At 36.8% G+C, this 17,415-nt stretch overlaps 2 non-coding genes across 2 annotated transcripts; both read left to right on the top strand.

Moving 5' to 3' along the window:
• Positions 1–8,651: 8,651 nt before the first annotated feature.
• On the top strand, positions 8,652–8,770 carry LOC149416063 (5S ribosomal RNA). The gene has a single exon (XR_016303719.1). It is a non-coding gene; the product is annotated as a 5S ribosomal RNA (ribosomal RNA).
• Positions 8,771–9,092: 322 nt separating this feature from the next.
• Positions 9,093–9,211, top strand: LOC149416062 (5S ribosomal RNA). Its single transcript, XR_016303741.1, has one exon. It is a non-coding gene; the product is annotated as a 5S ribosomal RNA (ribosomal RNA).
• The last annotated feature ends 8,204 nt before the right edge of the window (positions 9,212–17,415 follow it).

Here is a 17,415-nt window from a genome sequence, read left to right as displayed (position 1 = left end):
GGAATTTTGTTTAGCAACTCTGGACATTGAATATTATTGTAAACTACTTTATACAGGAATAGTGCATCTTTATGATGCCTCCGTACACTCAGTGAATCAATTTTAAAGTATGAAGCTTGTAGCAGTCTTGCATTTGAGTTCCTACCGTAGCGGCTGACTCAAGCATTCTCAAGTTGCCGTCTCGATTTGCGAGCTACTGGTCTGAAGAGCGCTGTGGATCGAGTGAATTTGTTCCTTCAGCTGTGGAGAGATACTCGGGTGACACGGGACGTTTGTGAAGGCTTACCGACCTTGGCGGATTTAGGATTATACGTAAGAGGCCTTCCAAATTGTGATTGATTTTTTTTATTCTTTAGTATCTTAGGGATTACTCTCATAATTATATAAATTTGTTCAGAATTATGCGATTCTGAGCTGGCGCCCAGTAAATTCATTATAGCACCATTTTATCCATTTGTAAATTCATCTGTCATGACTTACATTTTTGTCAACTATCGAGGTAATATCTAACTCGACAAGCCTTGAGAGTTAAAGCTTTTATAATGAGTCTCTTGCTTAATATTTAACTTCCCAGAGCAATATGTGTAGTAACAGAATTATATAATAAATGTTAAAGTTGTTAATAATAGAGTTTTTATTACTAGTGCACACCATTATTCTACCCACATGTAACATCTAGTTCCCTTTTAGGGAAGTAATAATATTGGTAAATAGATTGCTACAAGCTGCCTCTGCATAATTATTAAATCTTGCAAATGACTTGTAACAAAGATATTTTAGGAATTTGTTTTGAATTGCTTCGATTTTGTTTATGTGGATTTTGTAAAATGGAGACCAAGCAACTGAAACTCCAAATGACTTCGTACATAGGCAAAGTAGAGTTGCTTAATGATATCGACGCTATTAAAAATTTTTGTGTTTCTTATTATGAAGCCTAACATTTTAGCAGCTTTATTTGTGATTTGATGTATAGGAAGGTTATATTGTAGTTTACTATCAAGGGTTATTCCGATATCACGAATATCTGAAACTGTTGCGATGTTGTTGTTGTTTAAAGAATAATTAAATAATATTTTATTTTTATTTCTCGAAAAGAGAATGTGATTAAATTTTGAAACATTTAGATATAGTGGATTTTGTTCGCAAAAGGTGGAAATATTGTTTAAATCATGTTGTAAATTGACACAATCGTTTAGACTTTTTATTGGCTTGTATAGCTTAGCATCATCAGCAAATAATTCTATTTCAGAGTATTTTACAACATTGATCAAATCATTAATATACAAAATGAAAAACAATTGTCCGAGATGAGAACCCTGTTGGATCCCAGAGGAAATTTCATTGAAATCTGATTCGAAGCCCTTTATTGCTACTGCCTGTGATCTGTTGAGTATATAAGATGTAACCCAACGAAATAAATTAATTACCACGTATACCTAATGACCAAAGTTTTCTAAGTAATAATTTTTGATTAATTTTATCAAATGTTTTTGGCAAAGTCCATGTGATCGACGATGAATTCAGTAAGAAGAACGAGATTACTTATTAAAATATGTTTTTTTAACATAATTTAATCCTGATATTATCAATTCCTGGAGAAGAACTCATCATTTATCTAACAATTATTTATATATCCGCAGCTGTTGCCCTGGGTGCTTTGAGGCATCTTTTTGGTTCATATTCAATTGTCTTATGGTTGCACTTATATAACATATCGTCACCTCAGTGCTTGATTGTCCAAACGACCATTTGCAAATTTTACAGGAGGAGGTTTTCTTTCATTATTTCAATGAAACATTATGACAGGTGTTTAAGATGAAGATATTTCCGTCAAGCTAAAGGTCTCATCAGTTTAAGTAATTCTTTGTAAATTGACTAAGGATAGTTTTTGATTCTTTTTTTTACATTTTAAAATGGAGATTGAACAAAAACGCACCACCAGAATTTTGTAAAAGGAGATTGAACAAACTGGAATTGGAGATAGGGCAACTTTTGCGTAGAACTTTCCGTGCTTGTTTGTTCAAACGACGACCTTTAGTTATATACAGAATGAGTTTATTTTCAATATTTCTATTTTGGATACTGACAATTCGTGGTGGAATCTATATATATATTTATATTTATAATACTGATTTTTTCTTTTTTTGTTCCTTCTTATTTTCTATACCTTTTCTATACATAAAAGTGAGCTCTGGCGTTATGATATTTAGATACAAATTCACATCTTATTTCCCATACCACTCTACCGACTGCGATAAAACTTTGTAACTTTGAGCTGTGCGCGCGCCCGCGAAGGTTCCCCTTTATTATATTGAACTATGGCGTTGTGAAATTTGTATAAAGATTTTCTTATTATTTCCTACATGATTCAACCGATTGCGATGAAACTTTGGTGAGTTGCTTTGCGCGCGCCGGCAAAAGTTTCCATACATAAAGGTGAACTCTGGCGTTATGAAATTTGCATTCAGATTGTATAATAGGTGGCGCTCGAGTTGTTATAAAAATGTGTGCATTATTTCTTGTAGCTTAGCAGTAGGGACTGACAGAGGGAAGGGTGAGGGTAATCCATGAGGGGAGAGGGTTCGTGGGATGCGGGACAAATCTTTCTTTGAGTGGCATTGAAACGCGTACCAGGCACTCGACAGTTCCATTATAATAATTAACTTCCATGATAATAATATATTAAACAATGTCCAACTTTTTTTAAATTCTGACCGTGACCGGGTTTAGCCTATCAACCATCCTTAGACTTCCATCTTCGTTGTTACGACATAGCAACGAAAATGGGATATCCATATAATTTGAATAAAATCATTGCATTCCACCCCTTTTAATCCCCCTCCCTAAATTTAATGTATATAAACCACAGTTTAAGGAATATCTGTACCAGTCTGAAGATGACCTCAGTAGGCTGAATCTCTTACACCTCACAAGAGCGTCCCTGCCAGTGTACAGACAGGGGAACTATGTAACCTCCCGGTTGGGCGGCGTTGTGAGGCGGGTTTAGGTAGGGGCTGTAGGAAGGGATTTATAAATGCGGGCCTTGAAGAGGCTCGGATTATAGGAGAGAGATGCCGGTAGCTCGTTCCACATACGAGCCGACTTACAAAAAACGAGTCGTAAAAATGACCCGTTCTCATGAAGCTAACGTCAACCGTAAACGGGTGTTCCGCTCGTGTCCGTCGAGTTTCGCGCACGTGCACCGGTGCATCAGGGATCAATGCTGCTAGCTTCTTGGAGCAGGCTCATTGAAATACCTGTAGAACAGACACAGCATGCCCACATTGCGTCTATGCATTAGAGAAGGCAATCGGTCTGTTAACAACGGATTGTCAATCAGACGGATCGCCCTCCTTTGCACAGATTCAAGTAGGTTAATTTAGTATTTTGGGGCACCAGCTTAGACGTGGCTCCCAAATTCAACTGTTGGGCGGACTTGAGACTTGTACTACAATGAATTGTGAAGCATGCTTGAACATCATCTCCGAAAATGACCATGCACTTACGTACGCCATCTGCAATATTGCCTTTCATAATAACTGCCTAAATATCTTCGATACCAACTTTAAAAGAATGGCATCTAAAAATAAACAAACATGGAAATGCCCAAAATGTAAAAGCCGGCCGAGCTCACCTGCTCCGACGGCATCAACATTAGGTTCAGAAGCCGATGTATTATTTGATCGCCTCACTAAACATTTTGACAACAAAATAAGTGAAATAAAAAAATGTTTGAGGAAGAAATCAGCGATCTTAAGAAAAGCAGTAATTTTATTTGCAACCAGTATGATGACCTGATCACACGCTTTAAAGATTTGGAGAAGGGCCTCAAAGGTATAAAATTTTTAAAAGAAGAGAATGAAAAAAAACACAAGAATCTCATCCCTGGAAAACCGTCTTGCAGATCTAGAGCAAGTGAAGCTCTCCGACAGCTTGGAAATGGCGGGCGTGGAATTGCGGCCGGGAAAACAAGCCTCGGAAGCAGTACTTCGAGTAGCTAACTCACTGGGACTGCCCTTGCAACCACAAGATATACGCATGGTGACCAGGACTCAAGATCGAAGACAAAACAACCCGGACAAACTCCACATCACCTTCTATAGTCAAAATACAAGGGAATCTATGCTCTCAAAAAAAAAATGCGGCCAAAACCGTGGACTCAAAATCTCGCATTTTCATCAGGTGCTGTCGCCGTACTTTAAGTAACTTCTGTGGAAAACTAAGCAGACGGCTAAAGAAACCCACTACCAATACGTGTGGTTTAAATCAAATAAACTGCTTGTCCACAAAACAACTGGGGATAAAATCATCCAAATAAAATACGAAAATGACCTAAAAAAATGGGAAAACAAACTTAGACGACTAATCCACCTAAATCCAAGTAAATTAAATGTATTGCTAATAATTTAATATGGCCGAATTACTAAATACTATCCACTCAACTAGCACTCACTCACATTATTCAACCAATAATACAAAACTATGCGATTCTTTATTTAGCACTCCAGGCACCCCTTACTCTATTAAACCAAAACATAAAATCCCTAAACAAAAACTACGATGAACTAGACATACTATTATCCTCCTTTAAAATAGACTTCAATATTATGATATTAACAGAATGCTGGATCCCAACCTCTTTTACTGTAAAACACAAAAAAAAATACTCCCCATATTTTACAATAAAATACCAAAACCAAAATGATGGAGTTGTTGTTTACATAAAAGATAATCTTAACGCCTCTGTCTCAGAATTCACCCTAGAAAACTCAAACTGTTTACAAATAATCACTGACCCAGATACGTGCATACTCGCTATTTACAGATCACCTTCATCACACAACATTACACCCTTTCTAATAGCTCTCGACTCTCACATAAAAAAAATTACCCACTTCAAAAACATCATCGTAACTGGTGACCTAAACATAAATATACTTCCACAAGGCCAAATTAACAACACTGAAGAAGCCTGGAATTACTTTATAACATACCGACAAACGCTCATCACTCAAAACACCACAAAAACATTCAAATCTTTCACGCACCCCAAAATAAGACTTAAAAAATGGATTACTCAAAGCATAATAAATAGCATTAAAAAACGGGACAAACTGCACAAACAAGTCAAACGCAACCCAAATGATACTGTTCTGAACTCTTTCTATAAAAGGTACAGAAATACTTGCTTTCTAATTATACTAAAAGCCAAAGGATTATATTACAGAAACAAACTGATAACTGCTAACTTTGACCCGAAAAGCGTTTGATCTATTCTGAGGGAAAGTACAAATACACAAAAAAACAAACATGATGAAATAAAAAAAAAATACTTATCAACGACGAAGAAGTCGGCTTACACAAAAATCCTACACTTATCCTTAATTACATAAACAGACATCACACAAATATCGGAGCTAGCCTAGCCGAAAATATAAAACAAAAATCGTCTAGTATCGATAATCAAGAACCTTAAAAAATTCCGACTCAGTGCCATCACAAAAATAGTGACAGTCTACTCAAATTACATAAAGTAACTGTAGAAGACACCAACAAATTAATACATTCCCTAAAGCAGGGCTTCACAAACTTTTTTCAACTGTGACGCCCTTGGGAGTTGCCATATTTTTGCGACGCTCCCTCCCCCCGGGACAAAAAAATCTAAGCCTCCCGCCGCTCATTTGAACCAATCGTAGTATTTTGAAGCCCCCCCTCCCTGAACGGGTCACGTAGTATGGGTACGTTACCTAATAACAATTTGTCAGAAAAACTCCAAATAGTATCTAATTTTTTTATTAGAAAATATAGAACACACAATAAAAACAAAAATGGAAGCAAACAAAAAAGATAAAAAAAGCATTTTTTTTCTTTGGTATTAATGAGAAGGATGTGCTTGCTTTTCTGAGCATAGTTTCTCAAAACGAGGTTGAAGTTTCGAAATCGCCACTCTCGTCTCTGCCTCTAAATTTATTTTTGATCTGGACTTATTCTTAATTACTGCAACTGCAGAGAAACCTGTCTCACACAAGTATGATGTCACAAATGGTAATAAAACCCTTAACGCTGCAGTGCTGATGGAACGATATTCTTGATAAACTGAGCTCCATAATTCAAGTAGCTTATCCTTATTATATTTCAGCTTAAGACTGGAGTCACAGGACAATTCTATTAACTGTTCTTCTTCTGTTGTCGAAAGTGTTGATGGTGAGGTCGATTGGAAAGGGTTTCTAACGCAGTCATATTGCTCCAGATTTTCTGGAAAATATTTTTCAAAATGTTCGCTCAAAGATGACAAGTGCTGTGTAAATATTATTTTTAAAGAAGGATCGAGAATTTCTGTCGATTGTTCTTGTAGAATGCCTTTTAAAGCAGACACACAAAAGTGATGAGAATCAATACTAATAATACAACATTCTTACAAAATCTGATAGTACTCATTTAGGTAATTATTCCATAAGCCGCCTACTTTTTGGTATAACTTATTGAAACTACACTTCGCTTCAACAATAACTATTTGAAACAAATATTTACAAGCACAAAATAGGTTATTAGGTTCGTGGTTTGGGTAAATTAAGCAAATACAGCACATTTAAGCAATAGGCGGCTTATAGAATATTTGCCATTCAAAAAAAGTAAAACATAATTCTATGATTAGGTACAAAGGTAGGAACTGACTTACCAAGCCACAAGTAACTTTTTTAGATTTTATTATTTAGGGTGGATTTCATAAAATATAATATGTGATATCTACGCAGAAAAAGTAAAATTTAGATCTCGTTTTCGTTTTTGCCGTAAATTTCAAATTCATTCATCAAACTTCAACTAGGATTTGCGCCTAAACAGTACGCGTGGCCAAAAAACTAAATCACTTAAATTATATGAAATTTATTCAAATTATTTCAGTGAATAATATACCTATACATGTTATTTTGGCTAAAAATTAAAATTCTACCTTTTTGTTGGTAATACTCAGATTCGTTATCAAAACCCCAAAACACACAAATGAAGAAAAAATCATAATTTATTATATAACGATAATTTATTATATAACTACAATTTATTATATATCTAGGTATAATTTATTTCAACAAACTGCTTAATCACTATAGATCAATTTGTAAATCTCAAACGGCTACATACAAATACGGATATACTGAAAATTTAGAATTGAAATACAAGTTTAATATGAATCGTCAGTTAACAAAACCAATTTTGACAGCAAAAACTTGCAAAAAGTAGAGTCTGAGCGAAAACAAAAAAGTGAACACGCTGTATTACAAAGTTCATTACAATGTAAAAAACAAAACAAATTTGGTATTTTTTAATTTTTTATATTAACTCCACACAGGAGGCCCTGAAGAAAATAATTTCCCTCAGGGCCTATGTCATCTTTGGGGATGCTGTGTGGAGGGTCTTTTTGTGGAGAGGAAGGAGTGAACATGGGTCTTGAAGAGTCCCATGTTGTAGGAGGGAGGAAACACAGAGGCCGGCAGTTCGTTCCACAGCCGAGCTGTTGAACTTAAGAACGAATCGTAGAAGCGACCCGTTCTCATGTGACAAGTGTCAACTGTGTACAAATATTGGGCGCGCGTTTGGCGTGTATCCCGACTACGCACCGGTGCCGAAGGGATCAATGACGATAGTTACTCAGAGCATCTTCCATTGTAATACCGATAGAACAAGGACAGCATACCTACCTGACGCCTGTGCTCTAAAGATTGCAGTCCGTCTGTTAAGATTGGGGAATCTATCAAACGGACCGCCCGTTTTTGCACAGTCAAGGGTTTTTTTCAGGTATTTAGGGGCTCCGGACCAGAGATGGCTGCCAAATTCGACAGTAGGGCGCACTTGCGATTTGTACAGGGTCAGCAGTTGTGTACTATTAAAGTATCTGCGGGCCCTGTACAGTACGCCCAGCTTCTGAGAGGCCAACTTTACTCTGGCTTCGATGGAGCCCCCGTACTAGGGTGTGTCAATTATTTCAACTTTTGAATTCAGAAACGCCTGATGTCTCAAAAGTTGCGTCTTACAAAGAAAATGAGAACTAAATTTAAAATTATTTTTTTTTAAATAGTTATTAGCTCGCTAAAATACATTGAAAAACAGAAAAAAAAACCCAAAACATGTATTTTTAAATAATGGTAATTAATATTTTTTCACAATAATTTAACCTTTTTATGTTTGTTTATTATTAAAAACTGCGTATAGTTGTCAAAAATTAAATAAAAAAAATCAATTTTATTAATACAATTAAATCTACAAGAATACCGAAATTAACAAAAAAAATGGGTGTGTCAAGCCTACGCAAGACAGAAGTGAAACTTCTAGTATTCTTCTCTCTCTCTCTTTTCATTTCATTCTCTCTTTTTTTCTGTCTATTGACATATTTATAAGTAGCATGTGATAAAAAAAATTAAAAGTTATAAAAAAAGAAAAAAAAAATTAGTTAAAGCGGGGATCGAACCTCGGTTCTTCACGACCACAGTCGTGCGCTCTGCCTGTAGACAGCGAAGATGAGTTAGGAGAGTGAGTTAAACTAGGTATATAATATTTACACCTTGCTAATGTTTTCAGTATTATTAGGGCTTTTTTATACTAATTTTCATATATTTATTGGCAGGTAGAGTAGAAATTAATATTGTTTAGCGTTTGCCAACGACCATACCATGTTGAACACACCGGTTCTCGTCCGATCACCGAAGTTAAGCAACATTGGGCGCGGTCAGTACTTGGATGGGTGACCGCTTGGGAACACCGCGTGCCGTTGGCCTATTTTTTATTTTAATTTCATGTTTTTTTTATTTTTTTATCATTACTATAATTAATAATATCATAAAATTCTTTAACTTTTCAAGTATGCTACAGGCCTAAAATATTACTTAGTGGATTGATATTATGGTCAACCATTGAAAAAAAAAATTCCTACAAACTTATTAATGTAATTACGATCTTTTTCAAGCGCGTATGTAATGATTATTTTTATCAACCTCGCACACACCTTGCTAATTTTTTCAATATTATTAGGGCTTTTTTATACTAATTTTCATATATTTATTGGCAGGTAGAATAGAAATTAATATTGTTTAACTTTTGCCAACGACCATACCATTTTGAACACACCGGTTCTCGTCCGATCACCGAAGTTAAGCAACATTGGGCGCGGTCAGTACTTGGATGGGTGACCGCTTGGGAACACCGCGTGCCGTTGGCCCATTTTTTATTTTAATTTTATGTTTTTTTTCATTTTTTTATCGTTAACATCATAAAAAATTTTATATCATTCTTTAACTTTTCAATTATGCTACAGGCCTAAAATATTACTTAGTGGATTGATATTATGGTCAACCATTAAAAAAAAAAAATTCCTTAAAAACAAAAAAATAATATTCCATGGCCGAGAATCGAACTCGGATCAACTGCTTCGAAAGCAACTATGCTGACCATTACACCACCAACGCCAGTTGTCGAGATGAGCTAAGAAGCATTTATATTTTACTTCAAAACTTTTACTACATCAAATGAACTTTAATCGGTCCCGCATTTTCGTTTCGGTCATGAGTTGGTTTTACTCCTCGAAATTGCATGACGCGCGTAAAGAAGTTTCACTTCAAAAATGATAAAAATCCACTAAAACGTTTTCCATTGTCATTTAGTTTGCTTTAATTTTCAATTATTAGACTTGGTTTGATATTTGAAGACTCAAATGAACATCTCCCCTTTCCTTTCGTCTGCTCCACCACCTCTTTCTCCTACCACTGTACCCCTACTCCTGCCACAATAAGATGTGTGTTTTTTGTCAAGCTTAAGTTGTTAGTTCCAACAGTTTTTCGGATTCTGATGAGGAACCAGCGCTAAGTGAAGATCATCAATCTGCAGTGGCTCATGATGCATTATCTCCTCGAAATATACAATATTCGAAGATTAAGAGTCAAATCAAATTTGTGATCGATACGGCGTTTATCGATACAGAGCAGCAGCTGCCATTGCTTCTGCGGTTTTACAAGATGTAAATGAAGCTGGTCCGTCTTCCGTTATAGATCATAGTAGATTACGAAGAGCTAGAAAGCAAACTAGAGATATGTCATTAAATAGCCGTAAATTGACAAATATCGAAGGTTTATTTTTCGATGGGCGCAAGGACAAAACAATGTTTATTATCAAGAAAGGAAGTAAATTTTATCGACGAACAAAAGTTGAAGAACACATAACGCTTGTGCAGGAGCCAGGATCAGTGTATCTCGGACACGCTACGCCATCATCTAGTACTGCTAAAGACGGCGAAAATGCCATATGTTCTCTTTTGTAAGAGGAAAATCGTCAAATGGAGAAAATTGTTGCAGTTGGTTGTGACGGAACAAATACAAACACTGGCCGGGAAAATGGAATCATTTCAAGAATGGAACAGAGACTTGGAAAGCCATTGCAATGGCTTATCTGCCAGCTGCACGCCAATGAACTACCATTGCGACATCTGCTATCTTCATTAGATGGACCGACTAGCGGACCTGTAGCTTTCTCGGGACCAATCGGAAGAAACTTAAAAAATTGTGAGAACATGAAAATTATTCGGTCTGTTCTCATTCAATCATCCATACTGGAAAATATAACAAAAAAAATTAAGCACGGACCAAAATTATTTATATAATATGTGTCTGGCTGTGTCAAAAGGTATGATAACTGTAGATCTGGCAAGGAAACAACGAGGGAAAATGTCTCATGCCAGGTGGGTAACAACTGCAAACAGAATATTACGGCTATATGTTGCAACGGAAAACCCAACAGAAAATTTGCAGATATTAGCCACCTTTATTGTGAGAGTATATTCTCCAACATGGTTTACCATAAAGTGCAATAGTTCTTGTATAGATGGAGCCCGTAATCTCTGGAAAATGGTTAGCATTTCCAGATATCTTTCAGCAGAATTGAAAGCTATTGTCGACCCCGTGATTCAGAGGAACGCATATTTTGCACACCCGGAAAACATTATTCTATCAATGTTAACCGATGACAATAAATGTATAAGGGAGCTATCATACAGGAGGGATCATGTAGGGCCCTTCAAACTTCAGGAGTGAGAGAGTTCATAATTCCAAAAATTAATTTCAACTGCAATAGCTACATAGAAATAATTGACTGGCAGGCCACAGATTTAATTCTGACAGAACTTCCACTCCTGAGCAACGTAAAAACGGACGAATTACTTAAATTTTGTGATGAAGGAAATGTAAAAAGGTTCGATTTTCCTATTTCCTTGCCACACACAATCAGTGGAAAGGTGTGTGAAGTTGACCACAGAGGCGTCTTCTTCTGTTGCTGGTTACAATGCTAGAAAAGGTTATATTTACGCCAAGCAACATTCAAGAAACATAATGCCAAATTTTAATTCTAAGCAAGATTTTAAATAATTACTGTTTTAACAATATGTTATCATTCAATTTTGAGCATCCATTATTTTTTATTCGTTGTATTTTGGTCAAAAATGTTGTTGTACGTTATTGTTTAGTATCTTGAATTTAACCATAAAAAGTGTTATTTTCCCCTTTTCTATTTTTAACAAACACATCACATATGTATGAAAAAATATTTATTTTTCGTTTTTTGTACTGCAGTTATCGAAATAAAATTAAGTGTGCTACAAAATATACAATATGGACCCATTGTTTTATTTTTTTCCCAAATACCGAAATCGATTTTTTTTTAAAACTTCCGGCCAATTTAGCGAGCTAATAGTTAACACCAATTTCATTTATTTTTACGTTTTTGAAAAGCTACAGATCATACGCAACTTTTGAGACCCCAGGCGTTTAAAAATAAAGCAATTTTTTTTTCTCTTTGGAGAGCGACACACGCTACCCCGTACCTGAGCTGGTCACTTATAATTATACAAAGCATATCAATGGAAGGCCTGTTCGGAAGATTGCTTCCGTTGAAGGAGACTAGATTAAAAAAAAAAATGTAGGCCAGACAGAGCGGACTATCTCCAAAAGGATTTCAGAATACTTCAGAGCTTGTAAACTCGGCCACCCTGACAAATCGGCAATTGCCGAGCATCTGATTGACACCGTGCATCACTTTGGATTTGTTCCTGAAATCCTGGGGAGACCCAAAACTTATAGAGCACTGCTGATTACGGAGGCCATTGAAATTCATAAAAATCCCAGCATTAATAACATTAATAGAGACGATGGAGCTAAGCTCAATAATTCTTGGTATCCGGTAATTGACGGCTACACCAGATCTAAGCGAAGAAAACCACTTTAAATAAAAAATGATACGTTAATGTCAACTCTGAGGGTTGGAGCTGGCAACACGGTATCACAACCTCATACATAAGCTCACATTTTAACACAACCTCAAATAACACATCTGCCCTGATGATGGACACTGCAATGCTGTCCGAAATGTTGGCTAAAGAAGGATTTAGTGCAACACGGCATAACACCCCAAAAACAAATAACAAAAATACTTTTGGCCGTGAAAATCTTAAATCATATTTGCGTGAAAGTGGTTTATGAGGGTATCCTTTAAGCTATGGTGGTTGTAAACAATGTCGGATATGACCGGGCCACTACTACTACTCAGACTTAATAGTGAAAGTGTTTATTTGGACCCTGCAATAGCTGCAAAGATATCGCTGTATAACCTTGGACGCGTTATTACTAAAACAACTACCCGTAAGATTAGGTTTCGTGGTTGCAGAGCTGGACGCAGTAGGAAAAAACATCTGGAACACAGCATCGAAATAGTTACGTCACCGCAGAGGCGGATTTGCCCTTAGGCCTATGTAGGCCCGGGCCTAGGGCGGCCAGATATTAGGGGCGGCCAATCGTGACAAAAAAGTCACAGATGATAACAAGAAATTACTTCCTAAGTACCTAAATATTCTACGTACGAAATAGCGATATGCAAGAGCGTGTTCACACACAGCACACAGCGCGCCCCCACGCCCCGCAGCCGCCCTCGCCACTCCTATCATGCTCCGTCGCTCGCCCGCTCGCGTATTTCCAATCCCTACAGAGTTCAGTTATTTTTATGTTAGATAATGCTTTACGTAAATTTTTTTACCAACGTTTTAATTTGTATTTTAAGTTTAGTTATTATATTCGAATATGTACCTTAAGTTGATTTTTATTTAAAAGAGGTGCTAATTTCTTTTATTTGTTTGGAGACTTAATAATAACTTTTTATCCAGCCCGTATCTGGCAACCCTAATTGTAACTGTGAAACACTTATATATTATTGTATGAGAATAAACATGAAACTAGTTAAATAAATTAAACCTAAAACTGTTTTAAATGTTTTATTAAAATCCTTGAAACCTTAGAAAGTATTACAAACTAGCAGCTATTATAGTTAACTAAATTTCTGAATCGATTTCGATAAAAGTTGTCAATAAAGTGAATTCATTATGAAGTCTATAGTCTATCAGGGGTCTCCAAACAACGGCCCGCCAATGTCATCAATCCGGCCTGCGACAATCGACAATTATACAGTAATTGAACTAGCGAATTTAGCAATATTATATATGTATTTTTTTACATTAATTCCACACAGGAGGCTTTGAGGAAAATATCTTCCCTCACGACCTATGTCATCTTAGGTGATGCTGATGTGGAGGGTCTTTTTAAGGAAGGGAAGGATAGGTATTTTGAAAAGGAAAATGTATGAGGGGTGGGTAGGAATCTGGGGATTAGTGTGTCCAGGAGTGACATACGTATGAATACATCCCTCCAACTGCGGCGCAAGGCGATGGGTCAAGATAGTCTGGCTGGAAAGGTCAAAAGGCCTCCTTCACCCAGTCTCTCTCGATCCGGCCCGCCACGCAGCAGGTGGGCAGACGTATCCGCCGCCAAGACCTGGACAAATCTCACCCCATGAACCATGAATGATAATGGCAGGAAAATTAAAACGGTTTTGACCCTAGGAACTTACTGAAAAGTTTGGATACTCCTGGTTAATATGATGGGTACTGAGAAAGGGGCGGCTACATGGTCTGGGGCCTAGGGCGGCCAAGACTGCAAATCCGCCTCTGCGTCACCGCTAATAAAAGAACAGGGACAAATTGCAACCCAAATTCTCGCAAATCCGGAGAGAGAATATAACACAGTTAATGCTTGTATACGACGGCATGCCAACTTTAAGAGCCGTCAACTAGGTATATTTTTTTAAACATTTTTAAGTAATTTGAAGGAACTTGAATAAAAACAGAGTACTATATGGTTAAAAAGTCTATCGCAAACGTCTGTTAAATTGTATTTTGGGTTTTAGTTGCTAGTTCTCTAATTTTTCGTCGTAAATATTTCTCTGTAAAACCGGACAAGTTTCGCTCTGTTAAGGGCATCTTCAGACTGGTAAGTAGTACATTTACACTTGTGGAATGGTGTTTATAAATTAATATCTTTTTCAGGGTTGTAAAATATTTATTCTGTACCTACAATATTAGAATTTATGTAATTAGTAGGCATGTATTTATTGCAGTTTATTTCGGCATATTTACCAATGTTTTAAATTAGATCAGAAAATTCTATAGTTTTAATTATATTGTGTGAAAACTGCACAAGAGCCCCAACAGTCCTAGCCAGTGGAACTATGGCATCCCCAATTGGGTATTTTGTGAGGCTGAAAATAGTAGGGTTGGGGAGGGGGAGGATATGGGAAAGACAAAGCTGGAAGTACATACATATTCAAATCTAATTACCATAAGGGCTTAAGTGATTTCAAGCAACGTTTGGATTCTACATTGTGGTCTTTTACTAGGGCAATACTGAAAGCATCTACCGCCTTGCAACTTGATATTATATATTTTTTCATTCATAAATATTACAGCATCCGTTGTCGAGGGGCAGGGCTCCAGACTGGTAAAATGGATGTCGCGGGTTCTAATTCCGGTGTGCGCAAGTAAATTTTTATAGATTATTTAGTGATATTTCACAATTTACTGACCAGAATTCATTTCGAATGTTGCTTGAAATGACTTTGACCTTGTTTGGTGACCATATCTGAATAGCCAGGTATTTCTCTACCTCCCGCTCCCCCATCTCATTACCCTCCCCACTACCTTTAGCCTTACAACATACCAGTAGCGGCTCGTGACTTTTGGGTCTACTATTAATTGAAATATTATCACCCTAGTAAACCTAAAAGTTACGAGTCGCCACTCCAACATGCACCATTTGGGAATGCCATAGTCTCACTTGTTCCAGATGATTAGGAGCAGTTGGGACTGTGGTGTATTCGCATAAAAAAATAAAAAAAGGAATATCTGAGGTTACAATAAAAAACAGTTTACTCCACGTTTAAGTAGGGGGAGTCCGGGAGAGTTTAGCAGGGGGGAGACAATAGCCACTGCTCAAATAATCTGTGTGAGATTACGTATTGCGACGTTGCCTTGCTTCTTAAATGCTAGTCCCTCTAACGCACTGTCATTCCTTTCGTCAGTGTGGTTTAAAATTGCGAAGTGATAACGTGTTTTCGTGTCCGGTAAGTGATTTATTTCAATTTCAGATATATCATCGGTGTTGTCTTATATTAATTGATTTAAAAAAGTTATCTATTTAAATGGCAAGTGTATTTATCCTAGTAACACCTACAGTAGATAGCTTTTACGGATGTGGCATAGTTTTTATAAAAAATAAATAATAAACCGATTGGCGTGGGGTGGGAGACATTAGCCACGCGTTGGAAGGAGACTTTACCCAGGGTAATCTCTCCCGACACCCCCAGGGTAATCTCTCCCGACACTTCAGGTACACTATAATGTTTTTTTTTTCAGATAAATAAACACCGAAAATGCCCTTCAAGTATAAAAAAAAGATTCAACAAGGAACAGAAGTAAATTAGAAATATCAGTAATAAAAAATGCTTTAGATGACATCGTTAAAGGAAAATCCATTAGAGGTGCTGCTTTGGAATATGGAATTGATCGAAACACATTACGGAATTATCTAAGGGACAGGAACAAATTAACTAAAATAAGTGAAAAAGGAAGCCAGTATAAAACATCTCAAATATTTACAATAGAAGAAGAAAACGCACTTGTTAACTATCTTCTAACTTGTAGCAAAATGAATTATGGCTTGACCAAAAAGGCGGCTATGAAACTAGCATGTGAGTATGCAAAAATTAATTCCAAAAACGTTCCTCAGTCTTGGACCACAAATGACTGCACTGGAAAAGATTGGTTCAGAGGATTTATGCAAAGACATCCTGAACTTAGTTTGAGAACTCCCGAAGCAACCAGTTTGTCCAGATCAACGAGCTTTAACAGAAAAAAGCTTACTGATTTCTTCAAAAATCTCGAATACGTTAGGGAGGAATACTAATTTGAAGCTCACAACATCTACAATTGTGATGAAACAGGGTGTACGACCGTACAAGTGTGTCCCAAAGTAATAGCTAGCAAGCATGTGCGTCAAGTAGGACAAGTTACTTCAGCTGAGCGTGGCACTCTTGTGACCGTTTGTTTCGCCGTCAACGCTCTGGGAAATGTTATTCCACCGTTTTTCGTTTTCCCAAGGGTTAAATATAACGAAACTTTTATAAATGGTGGTCCTCCAGGCTCACGGGGCGACTCCTATCCAAGTGGATGGATGACAACCAAAAGTTTCATGAAATATATGCAGCATTTTGTGAAATATTCAAACGCATCTCTTCAAAACCGAGTCTTGCTTATCCTCGACAACCACGAGAGTCATGTCAATATTGAAGTCGTCCAATATGCAAAATTAAATGGAGTAGTCATGTTGACTTTACCACCCCACTGTAGCAATAAGTTACAGCCTTTAGATGTTGCCATATATTCATCTTTCAAGGCAAGATATAACACAGCCATGAATAACTGGATGCTAAGTAACCCAGGGAGAACAGTTACAATTTATAATATACCCAGCTTTGTAAGCACCATTATGTCGCAGGCTTTCAGCCAATCTAATATTTTAAGTGGATTTCGTAAAACCGGAATACATCCCTACAACCCAAATATCTTTACAGATGAAGATTTCTTATGCTCAGCAGTAACAGATAAAGAAATGACTGGTGAACTTCAGGATCTGGAAGCTCCTTCGGCTGATTCATCATTAATAGCTCCCCAACTAGACCCAGATGTCACCATGATCGAATCAGCTTCAACATCAACTGTACAACGTCAGTCAGAGCCTTCGACGATTGCTGATGCAGATGTATTCGATATTGCAGAACAATCAGCAGAGATGGCTTCAACGTCTCAACTTCTGGATATTACAACTGTACATTCCGATTCACCAAAAACAAACACTGTTTTCCCTGAAATTATTAGACCTTTTCCTAAATCTGCTCCTAGAAAAAATATTCGTCGTGGTAGACAGCCCGGAAAAACAAAAATATTGACTAAAACACCAGAAAAACAAGACTTAATTAATAATCATGAACTGAAAAATA

The sequence above is a fragment of the Hesperophylax consimilis genome, chromosome 17 (genome assembly GCF_061612785.1).
Source record: "Hesperophylax consimilis isolate HC1 chromosome 17, BYU_Hcon_1.0, whole genome shotgun sequence".
Lineage (NCBI taxonomy): Eukaryota > Metazoa > Arthropoda > Insecta > Trichoptera > Limnephilidae > Hesperophylax > Hesperophylax consimilis.
This window is presented reverse-complemented; position numbering and strand designations above follow the sequence as displayed.